Consider the following 14495-nt stretch of genomic DNA (forward strand, 5'->3'; position numbering starts at 1 on the left):
AAAAGTATTTAGAATACTGGACTCTAAATGTCAGAATTTCACACCTAATTAAGCACATGGAAGAACTTATTTCCAATGATGCTTTGAAGCTCCCAGGAAGGTTTGGCCAACAGCTGGTTTTCTGCTCTCACAGTGTCAATCAACTTGAGTAAGAAAAAAAGCCAGCACTTCTGGAGTCAGAGGCAGGGCAGGTCCAGGAATTCAGCAAACCGTGGCTGGCCATCTTTCTACACTTCCTTAATGATAGCATTTCCGTTATCTTGTGCTGCGTAACAAGCCATGTAGAACAATGACTTTACTATTTCCCAGGGTTCCTTGGGGCAGGAATGAGGGCAGTGGGTGGCCAGGCAGCTCTGCTCCGCTCATGTCAGTCGGGCCGCATGCGTGGCTGCCTTCAGCTGGGGGCTGGCTGCACTGGGAACCCCAAGAAGCTTGGTTCCCGTCCCCCCAAGTCCCTCCCCACATGGCTGCTCTCCTCCTTTACGAGCCTCTCCTGGGCTTTGACACAGCACGGCGGCTGCCTCGCCTCTGCAGGGCCAGGCCTGGAGCCGGCGCCATGTCACTCCAGCTGATTTCTGTTTGCCAGGCTGAGTCACCGGGCCAGACCAACGCGGTGGTGGGGAGGGGTGCGGAGGGGAGGGGCAGCGTTGCCTGAGTAGACTTGAAGGTGAGCAGTGTTGACAGACAGAGAGGGAAAGGACTAAGGGCAGGCCATCTTCGGAGACCACTCACTTAAAAGAGTAGGCACAATTAAATGTGCCTCCCTCACACTGATCTGATTTTCTGTTACTTTGGGCTCTTCCTGTAGGAGAAAATAATCTAGGTAAGGAACCAGACATTTCATCCCATGTATTGTAATGAGTAGGATCACAGTCATGACCAAGGATTTGTCTTCAAGAAGTGCTGCGTGGACTACGTGCTGGACAGGGAGGTGTAAGGCACAGCCCCTCTGAAGAACGGGCTCTTGTACTGCAGCATCAGAGTGTAGAGTGAGACACAGCTTCATTGACCCAGTTAGAGACACGAGAACTTCACACAGCCAAACAGGAAAGGGGGGCATGGGCAGTGCCGTGGCTCACTAGGCTAATTCTCCGCCTGCAGCACGGGCACCTGGGGGGTTCTAGTCCCAGTTGGGGCAGCGGATTCTGTCCCAGCTGCTCCTCTTCCAGGCCAGCTCTCTGCTATGGCCCGGGAAGGCAATGGAGGATGGCCCAAGTGCTTGGGCCCTGCACCTGCATGGGAGACCAGGAGAAGCACCTGGTTCCTGGCTTCGGATCAGCGCGGTGCGCCAGCCACAGCGGCCATTGGAGGGTGAACCAACGGAAATGGAGGACCTTTCTCTCTGTCTCTCTCTCTCACTGTCCAGTCTGCCTGTCAAAAAAAAAAAAAAAAAAAAAAGATTACTCTGCTGTGTTATTACATTAAATCGATGGTGCTACTGATTCCATAATTTTAGACTGGGATATTAAAATGTGAAAAGCAGTCAATGGCCATTGAGACACTCATGTTTTCTGGAAAACTTTAACAATTAACTGCAGCACGTGAGTAAAAGCACTGACATCATTCGTTCCATTTCAAGCCCGCTTAGACCTGGTGCTAAGAAGCAGACGCTAAGGGGTGGGGAGAAAGGCACGTGGGTCTCCTGTACAGGGAGAGCTTTCCCAGTGATCCCTTAACCGGGCGCTGCTTTCAGACACACCTGCGCGTCGTGTTGCAGCCAGGAGAGGGAAACCAGACACACAGGCAGACTTACGGCTTTCACCAGAAGCTGCTGTGCCCCACAGTGTACGCGGATTTGCAAAAACGGTGACAGGGACGTAGGCAACCAAAGTGCACAGTGTGTTGGTCAATCTTCATCCTCAGAACGTTGTCTGCACAGGCTCACGTGGGTGTGGCGTGGGACATTCCTCAGGCCTTTGGCCCAGGCAGCTTGGCTGTCACACATCCGACCGCCATCTCCTTCGTGACAAATTTCCCCATCTGCACTTGAACCCTGCTCCATGGATGAGCTGTGAATGCTAATGGTGCGCTCTCGGTCACCACTTGTCGATGGCACAGTATTCCTTTTCCCACCCTTCTTTGTGGGAACCAGCCTACAAGTCCAAGAGGTAAAGTGAGCTTCAGTATTCTCATCCATAAAATGATACTGTTGTTTTTGATGCATAATTTGCAAAAGTGAAAGACTGTATATATAATTTGTTTAGCACTTAGCACCGAAAATGAGAATAGTAAAGATGATTTAAGGTGATGATAATAATTTCGTGATGATAGTTTAAACATTCTGGCTCTATTTTCCCCAAGTAAGCTTCCCAGAGTAGCATTCAAAGTGGCACTTGCCTGCCAATCAGTAACTTAAAATTCCTTCTGGGTTCCATGAGAGTAAAAAGAGTTCACCTGCACTGTAATTCAGCTATGTGATCTCCCTTGAACCTCCCCTGCACCTCCCCTCCACAAAACTTCTAAACTGAACTTCTTCTCCACTTCATCTTTTCTTGGCCAGACTCCTGTTCAGCCCTCGTGAACTAGCTACACTGCCATTTCCTCAAGCAAATGTCCAATAAATGTCCTGATTGTATTAAATAGTGGATCCAAAAGGCCAGTTTATGTGTGCAGCAGCCATGCAGATGGAAGCGTATCTTATCTAATGCAGAGAACGCTGCTTTGCAGGGTTATCAACCCTGATTATCCAACAATTGACCGATATCCTGACCCTTGCTGGAAGGAATCCGTGTGCCTTAAAAGCAAGACATCTTTGAAAAGGTCCTAAAATAAGCATTTGTCAAGTACGTTTTTTTCATGGTTTCTAAGAACAAGATTGAATTTTGTGAATGTTTTCAGTCTCCAAAATTAGATTTCTTCTAAGTCATGTTTCACTACCCTGCTAATTCAGAGGGTTTGAATTTTCAAGGCTGCTAAACAAAATCCATTTGCAAGAGTGAATCCAGGAGGCCAGCATTGTGGTGTAGCAAGTAAAGCCACCAGTTAGCGTCCTGGCTGCTCCACTTCCGATCCAGCTCTCTGCTGTGGCCTGGGAAAAGCAGCAGAGGATGGCCCAAGTGCTTGGGCCCCTGCCATCCAGGTGGGAGACCAGAAGAAGCTGCTGGCTCCTGGTTTTGGCCTGGCCCAGCCCGGGTTGTTGCACAGGCAACACACTTCTGAGGAGTGAACCAGCAGATGGAAAATTTCTCCTCTCTTCCCCTCCAACTCTGCCTTCCAAATAAATAAATTAAAATCTTAAATAAATAAAAAGATCATGGAAAAATGGAGCTAAATGATACTTAAAAAAATAAAAAGGAGTGAATCCAGGAAAGCAGGCCTAAAGAATCCGGAGATTTATCAAAAGAGTGTAAAAAAGAGGCATTCTCACACACTAACTCTGAAGACCAAAATATTAGCTCCTCCCGAAGCCTTCCTAAAATGCCCAAGAGAGGTTAGGTCCCTGTACCTTTTACTTTCAACTTTCACAATTAGAATAATCACCCTGTGACCCTTTGCTTAATCCCTAAATTCCCTGCTGGTCTGTGAGCCTCTGGAGCATCAAAGTCCATGTGCCCCACTCTCTTTCTGATGGGAGTCAATGCTGGGCACCCAAAGATTGTTCAAGTGTCTACACCAGCTGTCATGTGTCGAGTTCAGGTGAGAGCTCAGCATGACATGGAACATCCAACAGGCTTTCGGGGCTGGTGAGGCGACAGGGACCCTGACACAGGAATCAACAGCTTAGAGTTGGTAGCCGAGGCCACGCACTTGGGTGAACCCTCCAGGTAGGAAGAAGCCTGAAAGTGAGACCCAATCTATTCAGCTTCTGCTCACGGGAAAGGAGACCTGGGAAAGGTCACACCAAGGGAAAGGGTTTGGGAGAAACACTTGGACATACTGGGGAGAGAAAAGAGAGGATCAAGTCAGGACAGATGAGGAAGGGCTGGTACAGGGGGCGGATCGCTGCAATGCTGCAGCCACACATCCCTGCCTGTCCTGCAGTCCCTGTGGATGCCTCCCTCTTTCTTGGGCACCTGCTGATGTTTCAGAAGCCCTTAAAGATTCTTCTGCTGTCTCTGGAAGCCTGCCTGTAGCCCCACACTTCACTGTCCTGAGTGTCAAGCCCTCCCTGGCACGGAAGTCATCAGTGTACATGTGCTGCACAGGGCTCAAATACATGATGGCGCCGAAACAAACCCCTATGGCATTTGTGACCGTGAAGGGTGAGGAACTAAGGCCTCAATTTCAAACCTGATTCAGATCACTGTGAAGCAGGATAGATAAGCATTCATTAGGAGGTGGTCAGCCTCCACTCTGGTCTCTTTCCTGTGCGGACAATTAGAACGTGCAATCATGCAAAAGAACAAGTGTCTGGCTGGAAGCTGTGGACACAGAGAGGGGGGAAAAATAAACCTTGAATATCCAGCAATTGGGTGGAATTAACCTTATTCTGGGAAAATCTACCCTTTTTGATATATTTGATAATAGTTATCTTCATAAGAAAATGCTAAAATGCTATAGGACTTTTCTCTTGCAATTCACAAACATTTTTTCCATTACCATAATGATTGCTGTTAAATTTGGCATGATTTTTCACAATAAATTGAAGTGCTTTTTCTATTAGAGGTCCAAATAATCAAATAACTGTTTTTCCCAAGCGAGTCCCTTACAATGTTGTAACATTCATGGAAACAAACTTGTTTTTAGAGATGCTAGATGTTGAAAAGAAGTTTGGACAGTCACTGACAGTGGCAGCTTTGGTTTAGAAGGAAGGATATGGTTAACTGTTCTAAGAGAATGTTGAAGCTTTGTTTCTGCTTTGATAAAGTAGAATTTACAGCATTTACTAAGCTCTTCCTGAGTTAAAATGCAGCTACTAACAGCTGCCCAAGGAACAACGATTTTTAAGTTCCAACGTCATAAAGTCTCCCTGTGTTTGCCTGTTGATCTGAGGGGCCAAACCTTCACTCACGGTGCTTTGGATACACAGCATCAGGAGGTCAAGGCAGCAGTGGGCACCGGAGCTGGTGAGACCTACACAATGTTCCACTGACTGCAGCCACGTGTTTATACTATGTGGTTCTGTTTCGCAAATACACGGGTATTAAAATAAAGTAAAATATTTACTCTATTAGGTCAAAGCTTCATGGTGTCTCTGGAGCATTTTAAAAGCTATAATGCTCAGGTCCGTGTAACTGAACACTTTCCTGGTGAGCTAGGGGTCTCACACTCAGCAACAGTATTAGAATGCAGTCGCTTGACATCTCCTTCAAAAACACTATTTTTAGTGTTAAAAATTCAAACTTTTTATAAGTAGGGCTCATGTAGAGATATTTTACATTTTTTAAAAAGTAGCCAAATACATCTTAGTTTCCTAAGACATGCCTAAAAAAGACCAACAACCCAATAGAAGATAATGGATAAAAGTCAGAAAAAGTGCACAGGAAAGAAATACAAATAGCCCTAAAATGTATGACATGTCAATATCACTCATAATTATTAACATTAAATGAGAATTAGACAAAATACTCTCTTTTCCTAACAGGCAAGTATGGCCCAGCTGAGCAGCAAACACCTCCAACACTGCCGGTAGAAGTGTAAATGACATGATGATGCGGAGAGCGATGTGGCAATGTTTATCACAATGAAGTGGTTCACCTGGATGTTCATTTTTTAAAGGAAGACCTCTGATCCACAGTTCACAGCATATACAATTATTGATCTTAGATGGATTTCAGACTTCCCTATCAGGCTTGAAATTATAAAAGTTATTTAAGAAACCATAGGAGAAAAATGTTACGACTCTGATCAAGCAAAGGCTTCATAAAATGACAACAAAAGCGTGATCTGTGCAAAACAAGTTGCTCAGCTGAACTTCATGACATTGCGCAGAGTATAAAGGCAAATGACACACCAGGAGAAACAGTTACAAAACATACGTCTATCTGATCAATGACCGGAACATATGAAGAATTTTAAAACTTCATATGGAAACTAATAACCCTATTTGAAACTGTATAAATAATTAAAGATACTTCCCCAAAGAAGGTATATAGACAGCAAATAAGTTCCTGAAAAATGCTCAGAATCAGTCATCATTAGAAAAGTGCAAATGAGATGATGAGGTATTCTGGTAGAATTATTAGACTGGCTAAAATTCAATATATTGATTATATCAAATGTTGGTAAGGACATGGAGTAATAGCAATGCAAATACACTGCTGTTGGGAGTGTGAAATGATACAGCCACTTTGGGAAACAGATTGCTAACTTCTTTAAATTTCATTAGGAACTGACTGTATCACCCAGCCGTATTGCTACTAAACATTTGCCCAAGATAAATCAAGCATATGTTCATACAAATATGTAAAAATGAATATTAGAGAACAGTTTTAGTTTTAATAGCCAGAAAGTTAGAAGTAGCCCAATTTTGTTTTTTACCAAAAGATGAACGTATACACAGACCGTGGTATATCTACAGAATGGAAGATGAGTCAGCAAGAAAAAGAATTAATTATCGATATAGGCAATAACATGGATAACTCTCAAAATAATTAGGCTTAGTGAAGGGGTCAGAAAAATGACTGCTTACTGTATATCTCAATTTATAAAAATTGTAGAAAATGTAAACAAACCCAAAGTGACATAAAGCAGATCAGTGGTTGTCTAGAATCAAGGAGGTGACAGTAAGGGATAAGTAGAGGTGAGAGGGAGAGATTATAAGAGGAACAAGAAAATTTGGAAGGTAATGGATATATTCATGGTCTAGATTGCAGTTAAATATCTATATCAACTTGTTAAATTGAATACTTAAATAATGTGTTGTTTATTCTATGGAAAACCACCACAATGTTACCGAAATGCTGCTGAAGGCCAGCGCCCCTGTACCATTTGAGCTGGCCCTTCCAGCTCAGGAATCCGTTCCGTAGAAATGTTTGAAAATGTGTGAAACGATGAGTGCCTAAGGTTATTTACTGCACCATAGTTACTGATAGAAAAAGACAGAAAACTCCGTGTCCATCCACACAGAAATTGATAAGTAGATTATGTATCACAGCGGAGTATCAGGCAAGCATAATAAAGAATCAGTTCCTTATGAACTGCCAGGGGACCAAACGCAACAGATCAAGTAATGAAAATCAGACACAGAACAGCATGTGCATCATGAGAGCTTTTGTCTTTGAAAAATAATGTGTGTTTGGTCATATCTCACATTTAGCAGAGGTAAAAATTAAATTACCTCTTTCAGGGTCCACATAAAACTGCGAATAATTGTGGCTTCCTATCCCAGATTATGGATGACTTGAGGACAGAAGCATGACAAGGAGTTTGCACTGTATATCCACTGGCTTCTCTTGAATTTCGTTCTTTTTTTTCAGGTCTACTTCCATATAATCCAGATATAATCACTGCATTTTATCTCTTTTAAAGCTGTTTGACTTATATATTACAATGCTAAGGGCTGGGGTTTGGTAGAACGTTGATGGGAATTACTTTAAGCACTGTTTACAGTACTTTTCCTGCACGCTCTAGTTAGGTAAATCTCTTCTTACAGTTAGATTTGAGCTCAAAAAGGCAGTAGCTGAGATTTTTCCAACATCATCAATACCAGAGAGACAAGAAGAAAATTTAGGTCTCTTAAGAATTCAATAAAATGCTGCCTTCGCAGCATCAGAAATCGCATCTTCCAAGGTGTAGTTACGATGATTACATGACCTTGCCACTCAGTTAAAGGAAGACAGCTTTTAGGCCCAAACCTTTGTTATGATGCACACATTTGGCTAAGACTATTGATTCTTTAAATATTTAATAAATATTTCTTAGATCTTTGGGAAAATATTCAAGAAATTCAATTGTAGCCACTAGGCTTTTTCTCTGTTCCACCTGGGAACCCTTCCAACACCACCAAGCACAGATCAACAATGGGTGCTGCTCACAGGTGCATGCTCTTAATGTCCCCTTCTTCCTCTCTGTGCCCTTTCCCTTTGCATAAATTATTAGTCTCACTCTGTGTTACAAGCTTGTCAGTAGTCTGTGAGCTACTCTGTGTCTTGAGTGTAGTACATCTCCACAAGGTAGAGAGCCATCACTGGTTCCTATGCATTTTATCTGCTATTTGCAGGTTCTCAAAACCACATGAGTCTCCATTGGCAGCTTAGAATATTAGCACAGGTAAATTCATGGTCATTCCCGTAATGTCAACAGACATAAACCAAAAATGAACATTGAAATGGTGTATTCATTAATCAAACATGTATTTTTAAAATGGTGTACCTTTCACAAGGGGGCCTTTAAAAACATTTTCCATTTGGTCTTAGGTCATGGCTGGTGGTGGTGGTCATGTTGGTATGCTTGTTTTAAGAGGCATTTCTAGTGTGACTCATTGTATTATCTGGGAAGTTAACTGTTCTGATTACTAAGAATGACAATCATATTGATTTTACAAAAGAAAAAAAATCCACTTCTTTTTTGTTAAAGTCTTAACATTTAAAGAATTGTAGGTTGGAAGAACATAATATTCTTTTCCTCTTCAAGGGACTTCATCCTGCCACATTGTTTTTATTATGAATATAGCCAAAAATAGCAGGAAATTATGTAACCTCAATAGTGGGAATGCTAGGTACTTCTTCAGTGCAAATTCTTTTCATAAACTTGCTTTTCTTCACAAGTGGTAGCTCTAAGACTACAACACTTGCAAGCGAATGATGAAGTTCCAGATGGCTGTTTAACAACCCTATAAAATGTCCACATAAATAGATTAGCTTAAGAAAGCAAACAGTTGTATGGGAGCCAATGCACATAGCCATACCAGTGAAGAAAAAAATTAACATTAAGAGTAAGCCCTCTTCCTGTTTCTGGTGGAAACTGGTCTCTAACCTAACCTCCACTGTTGTAAAAACAAGAACTGTTTTCACCCAACACAAAAAAAGTCCCAGGAAAAACATCAAGCCAGTCTCCAAGAGACAGTGTGTCCATCTGAGGGGAGTGAGACAGGGCACCTGACACAGGAGAGCAGGACCCAGCATGGAGTTACTTGCAGCAAATATATACTGAAGGGCTTAGAAGAAAGTGACCAGTACAACAGGAAACACTGTGACTTTTTTACCCAGAGTTTCAAAAATTTAGAATTCTAGTTATAATGCATTTTGTTTCCTGTGTACATGTGTCTGACAGACGGCTTAACAGCAACTGAACGTGTACACATGAAGCATTTCAGAGTCTCAAATGAGATTCAGTGTGTCAGGGGACTCAGGCAATGAAAGCCAAGTGCAAGCATGTTAAAAGATGCAAATAACTAACACCATTTAATCTACACCAAAACCTTATGAAGTAGGTGTTATTTAAAATAGGTATTATGGGACTGGGTGTTCAGCCTAGCACGTAAGACACCACATCCATGCTGGCATACTAGGGGTCAGTTCCCAGCTCCAGCTCCTAACTCCAACTTCCTGTGAATGCAGAGCCTGGAGGCAGGGGTGATGGCGCAAGTGACTGGGTTCCTGCCACCCTTCTGGGAGACCTGGAATGAGTTCCCATTTCCCAACTTTGGCCACAGTCCAGCCCCAATACAGCTCTGGCCCTTGTGGGCATGTGGAGAGTGAATCACAGGATACGAGCTTCAGTACTCTCTCTCTCCCTGTATCTCTGTCTCTCACACTTAGTGTGTCTCTGTGTGTGTATGACTGCCTCTCAAATAGCTATAATTTGTAAAAAGTACTTTCTTTACAATAACTAGAGAATAACTAGGAAAGATACTGTTCACTTCTATTTTGGGGTAAGAAAATTTAGACTTAGCGAGACTCAGTAACTTACTTAACGCATACCTAGAGCAAGTGGCAAACTGGTCCAGTCAAGTAATCCCAAAGGATGGGTCCTTCTCACTGTGCCACAGTAACTTTTTTCCCCTTGTAGTCAATCTATTCTTCCCCAAAACTCTCAAAGAATTCATAATCGCTCATAATCACTGAGCCCTGCTGATGCTGCCTAATCTGTAGTGTTGTATGTCCTTGAGCCATTTCCCATTCTATTTATTTTTCTCTTTTTCATGCCTTTTTGACTTTATTCTTTTTGCATTTTCAGGACTTGCTGTGTTTAATATTTTTTCTTTTTATTTTCTTTGTATCAAAATAAATGAACTTAGAGCTATAAATTTCCCTCTGGCACAGCTTTAGCTGCATCCCACCAGTTTTGGTATATGAAGCATCTTCAAAAAGATCATGAAAATGTACATTATGAAAAAACTGTACATGTATTAAAGAACGTTTGCATCAAAACCAGACATCTTTGTAAATTTCAGTTTGAATTCATCTATAACCAATCAATCACTTGGATTCTTGTTTTCTCCCAAAAAATCTCTTCTTACCTCTTTAATACTGATTAATAATTTAATTGTAATGTTAACAGATAACATGGATTATATAACAGTTTGGAGTATATGAGATATCCTCTAAGACCTTGAACCTGGTTATTTTGAAAAGTTATCCATGAATCTTTGAGCCTCACCATGAGAGGCATTGATAGCCTACTTAGTCTATAAGCTCATCTCAGTCTACTATGGATTGGTAACAGGCAAGTCTTCTCCCAAGGATTATTTCTATAATCCAACTGAAAGTTCCAAAGTAATATATCTGCTGCTGTGGAAAAGGAGATTCAGTAAATAGAAAAAGCAGCACCATCAAAGATAGAGTTTATGTTTGTACAGAAAGCAGGTTTCAATTTAAAGGCAAAACAAACATCACTGCTTCATAGATTAAATCTATGTAGTTGAAAACCTAATTTGAAATTTATGCTAGACAAAATACCCCCTTGTAGAATGACAGATAGGTGATGAATAGGTGGATAGATATAGATAGATAATTTAGATTCCCAACATATGGGATTTGAGAACTATGCTATAACATAATACCTTCTTTTAGAATAACTGATAGGGATGACAGATGGTAGATAGACAGACACGTGACAGGTAGGCTGAGAGATTCACAACAGGTTGGCTTTGTCAAAATCTATATGCGTTCTTCAGGTTCTTGACTCATGCAAACAGTGGGTTGTAAATACTCACAGCTCAACTGTCTGACCAGCAGGTGGCACATGTCTACCTGCTAGTGAGCACAAACCAGTAACTTAGCTGCCAGTACCTTTTCTACCTGCTGTTGTAAATAGCAGTGAGTGCTCAGATTCAGATTTTTATATTAATTTTGCTTTCACCGAAGTTATTTTTTCCCTTTTGTCTGTTTAAAATATTACCTGAGTCAGATGAAAATTAGATTCTATTTTTAAAACATTTAATGGCATTTATTTTTCAATGCTGTTCTATTTTCCTGACCCTACTCTTAAGATATTCAGTGTGTTAATATTATTTATAACAAGTTGAATCCTTAACAATCAATAAAAATCTATAATATAATAGTATAAATGGACACCTTAAATGGCAGAAGGCTTGATTGAGTTTCTTTTTGGAAATTAGACTGGCAGAGTGATTTTTTGTTGTTGTTTGAGAGGCAGGGAGATAGACAGACAGTGACAGTTACCATTGGTTTACTCCCCAAATGCCCATCACAGCCAGGGTTGAAATGAGGAATGCTATCCCAGTCTCCCATGTAGATGACAGGAACCCAATTACTTGAACCAATCTCTGCTACCTCCCCAGGTCTGCATTGGAGTCAGGTGTCAGAACTAGGAATTGAATCCAGGCACTACGATGTGGGCCATGGGCAGGTCCTCTGCTAAGCTGAACATTCACTACCAGAAAAGGGAGATTTTTTTTTAAGCCCTGATTTTAAATTAATTAATTCACTAATGAATTTCCATTTTATTTGACAGGCAGAGAGCCAGAGAGAAGCAGGTAGGGGGTGAGGACAGAGAGGTGACTTTTCCATTTCCTGCTTCACTCCCCAAATAATAGCAACACCCAGGGCTAAGCCAGGCTGAAGCCAGGAACCAGGTGCTCAATCCAGGTCTTCCATGCAGGTGGGAGGGACTGCACTACTTACACCATCATATGCTGCCTTCCTGGGGGACACATTAGCAGGAAACTGGATCAAAAGTGGACGTGGGACTTGAACCAGGCATTCAGATATGGGATGCAAGTATCCCCAGCAGCGACTTAACTACCACACCAAATGCTCACACCAGCACAGATTTTTAAAATGCTAACAAAAGCCCCTAAGAAAGGGTTAGTGGAGGAACTTTAAGAGGCCCATGAATCCCATGCAGTTATGTCAAAAAAAATGTTGGAAATGTTTTTTTCTAAGCGGAGTTACAGGTTTTATTATTACATTCTCTAGGACAAGGAAAACATGTAAAAATTGATACAGTGGTATACACATTTTCTTTGAATTACTATAAACCTAAATACGAAGAACTCGGACATTTTCAATTATTTCTGTTGCACATTTATATTGCTTCTCTCAAATGGCATCCTTTTATCTTCAAATGAGTTTATTTGAGAATCAAGTTAATTTCAAGAGCCACAAAGTATTTAGACTTTTCAAACTTTCTGTAGCTATCATTGATTCGTTCTGTAAAAATATTCAGTAGTTTAACTTTCTCAAACTGGTGTTATATTTAGCCATTTCTGCATTTCCAGGCACACAGCATTTAATTAAAGGTCCCTTTCCACTTTTATTTAAATAGTCTTCTCGCTTCCTGCTCTCTCACACTGAGCCAAAACCTTAGTAAAAAACAAGGTTTTTAAAACATTTTGGATTAAAAAAAAAAGACTGAAAGATCTCCTAATAGGAAACTTCAGAAAACAGCATGTATAAAAGGTATACACTGAAGTTATGAGAGGTTTTGAAAATGTTCACAGAAAACGAAATTAAAAGTTCATTTTGGTGCAAAAACGTTTGAAATCCACGCATAGACTTTCCATAATATGCATTTCCCATGCTTTCTTTGGAGACCCCTTATACAAATATAAAGCAATCTAATGTTTAGGGAACTAAATTAAAGTATATTAAGTTATATATATATATATATATATATATATATATACATAAGCACATATATGTTATATATACACACATCTATATTTTATAGATAATATATACATTATTGACAAAAATCTTTCCCTGACCCACAAACATGTTTCTCAAAGAGGAAGGCTTTAGATCAACAGGTCTAATCAGTTAAACACTTGGTTTAGGCAGAAAACAATTAATTAATTGGATATCAAGTAATTCCCAGAGTCAATAAGAGTTCAAGAAAACCGGTAAAATGGCAAGAAGTTAGAAAACCATGCCCAGAAATGCTCAGCACTGGTCTAGTGAGTAAACACGACATCCACTACTGAATGTTAGATGTTGCCCTTGGAGCTGCTGTTCGTAGCAAAGCTACTAATCACTGCCCCTAACACAACTTCCATTACCATCCCTAGAAAACAGACCACGTGCTCCACCAGAGCCTGCACTGGCACTGTTACTACCATTTCCACCACCTCTGCTGCTGGTCTTTCCCACTCACCCCACCACCCACACCACTGTCAGCACTCCAGACAGGATGTTGTAGTCTCTCTCTCTCTCAGAGACTCTACGCCAAGAGCAAGAGCAAGCTTGAAACTGAACACCCAAGGTTTCTAGCACTCATGGTGATAAATGACCATGATGCTCACCCACAGTGGCAAAATGAGAATCCAAATGTAGAAAGGGACTGTAGCACTTGGCAGAGAAAAATAGTTAAGTTCTTCTTCTAACAAAACACCCACGTGTGTATTCAGGTGCACCTAACTGCATGTGAGTACATGAAAGCATGTGCCTTTCACATCAGATACACACTCACCACCACGCCCAAGGACTCACAGTGAGCATCCAGATCTCTTGAGAACGCCTACTCCTTTCTTACTCCAGCGTAACCCTGTTCCAATATAAAAAAAAATCATCTTTAAAGTATGGACTAACATGAAATAATATGAGAGAGAAGGAAAGAGAGAGAGAAACACGAATTAAAGTCTGTTTTGTATTTTCCGTCTTTATATCCAAAGGTTGGAAGGCCACAGTTGTTATTTATGGCATGCATCTCTGATTAATAGTTCCATTTAATTTCCTATTCCTGCAGCCAACACCTAATTTGACATGCATTCTCTGCACAAGTTTTTGACCTGCACCTTAATTTCTTCAAAACCAATATCTAGAGGAGGCGGCAAGATGGCGGAATAGGCAGGAAGCACACTTAGTCCGGGGGCAGAGAAAGTTTAATATAAGTGGAGATACTGCAGGGTCAAGGAAGAGTAGGGGATGAAACAGCAGAGGAAACTCTTCCGGAACTAGTGATTCACAGTGGACCTGCGTGGAGAGCGTGGGAGCCCAAGTTCGGGACACCAGCGGCAGACTCAACGCACCAGCGCTGGAACGCGAGGTGAGCCGAACCTCCATAGCCCGAGATACCAGCAGGCAAGCGGAAAGAGGAGGCTAGAGGGAACGAGGCTTGAAACTCCGTGGGGAAAAGTTCACCAGGCTAACTAGAAGAGAGAGAGAAAAAAATAAAAAAAGTGACTGATACGGACACAAGTTTCTCTCTCT

The sequence above is a fragment of the Lepus europaeus genome, chromosome 6, assembly GCF_033115175.1.
Source record: "Lepus europaeus isolate LE1 chromosome 6, mLepTim1.pri, whole genome shotgun sequence".
In the NCBI taxonomy this organism is placed as follows: domain Eukaryota; kingdom Metazoa; phylum Chordata; class Mammalia; order Lagomorpha; family Leporidae; genus Lepus; species Lepus europaeus.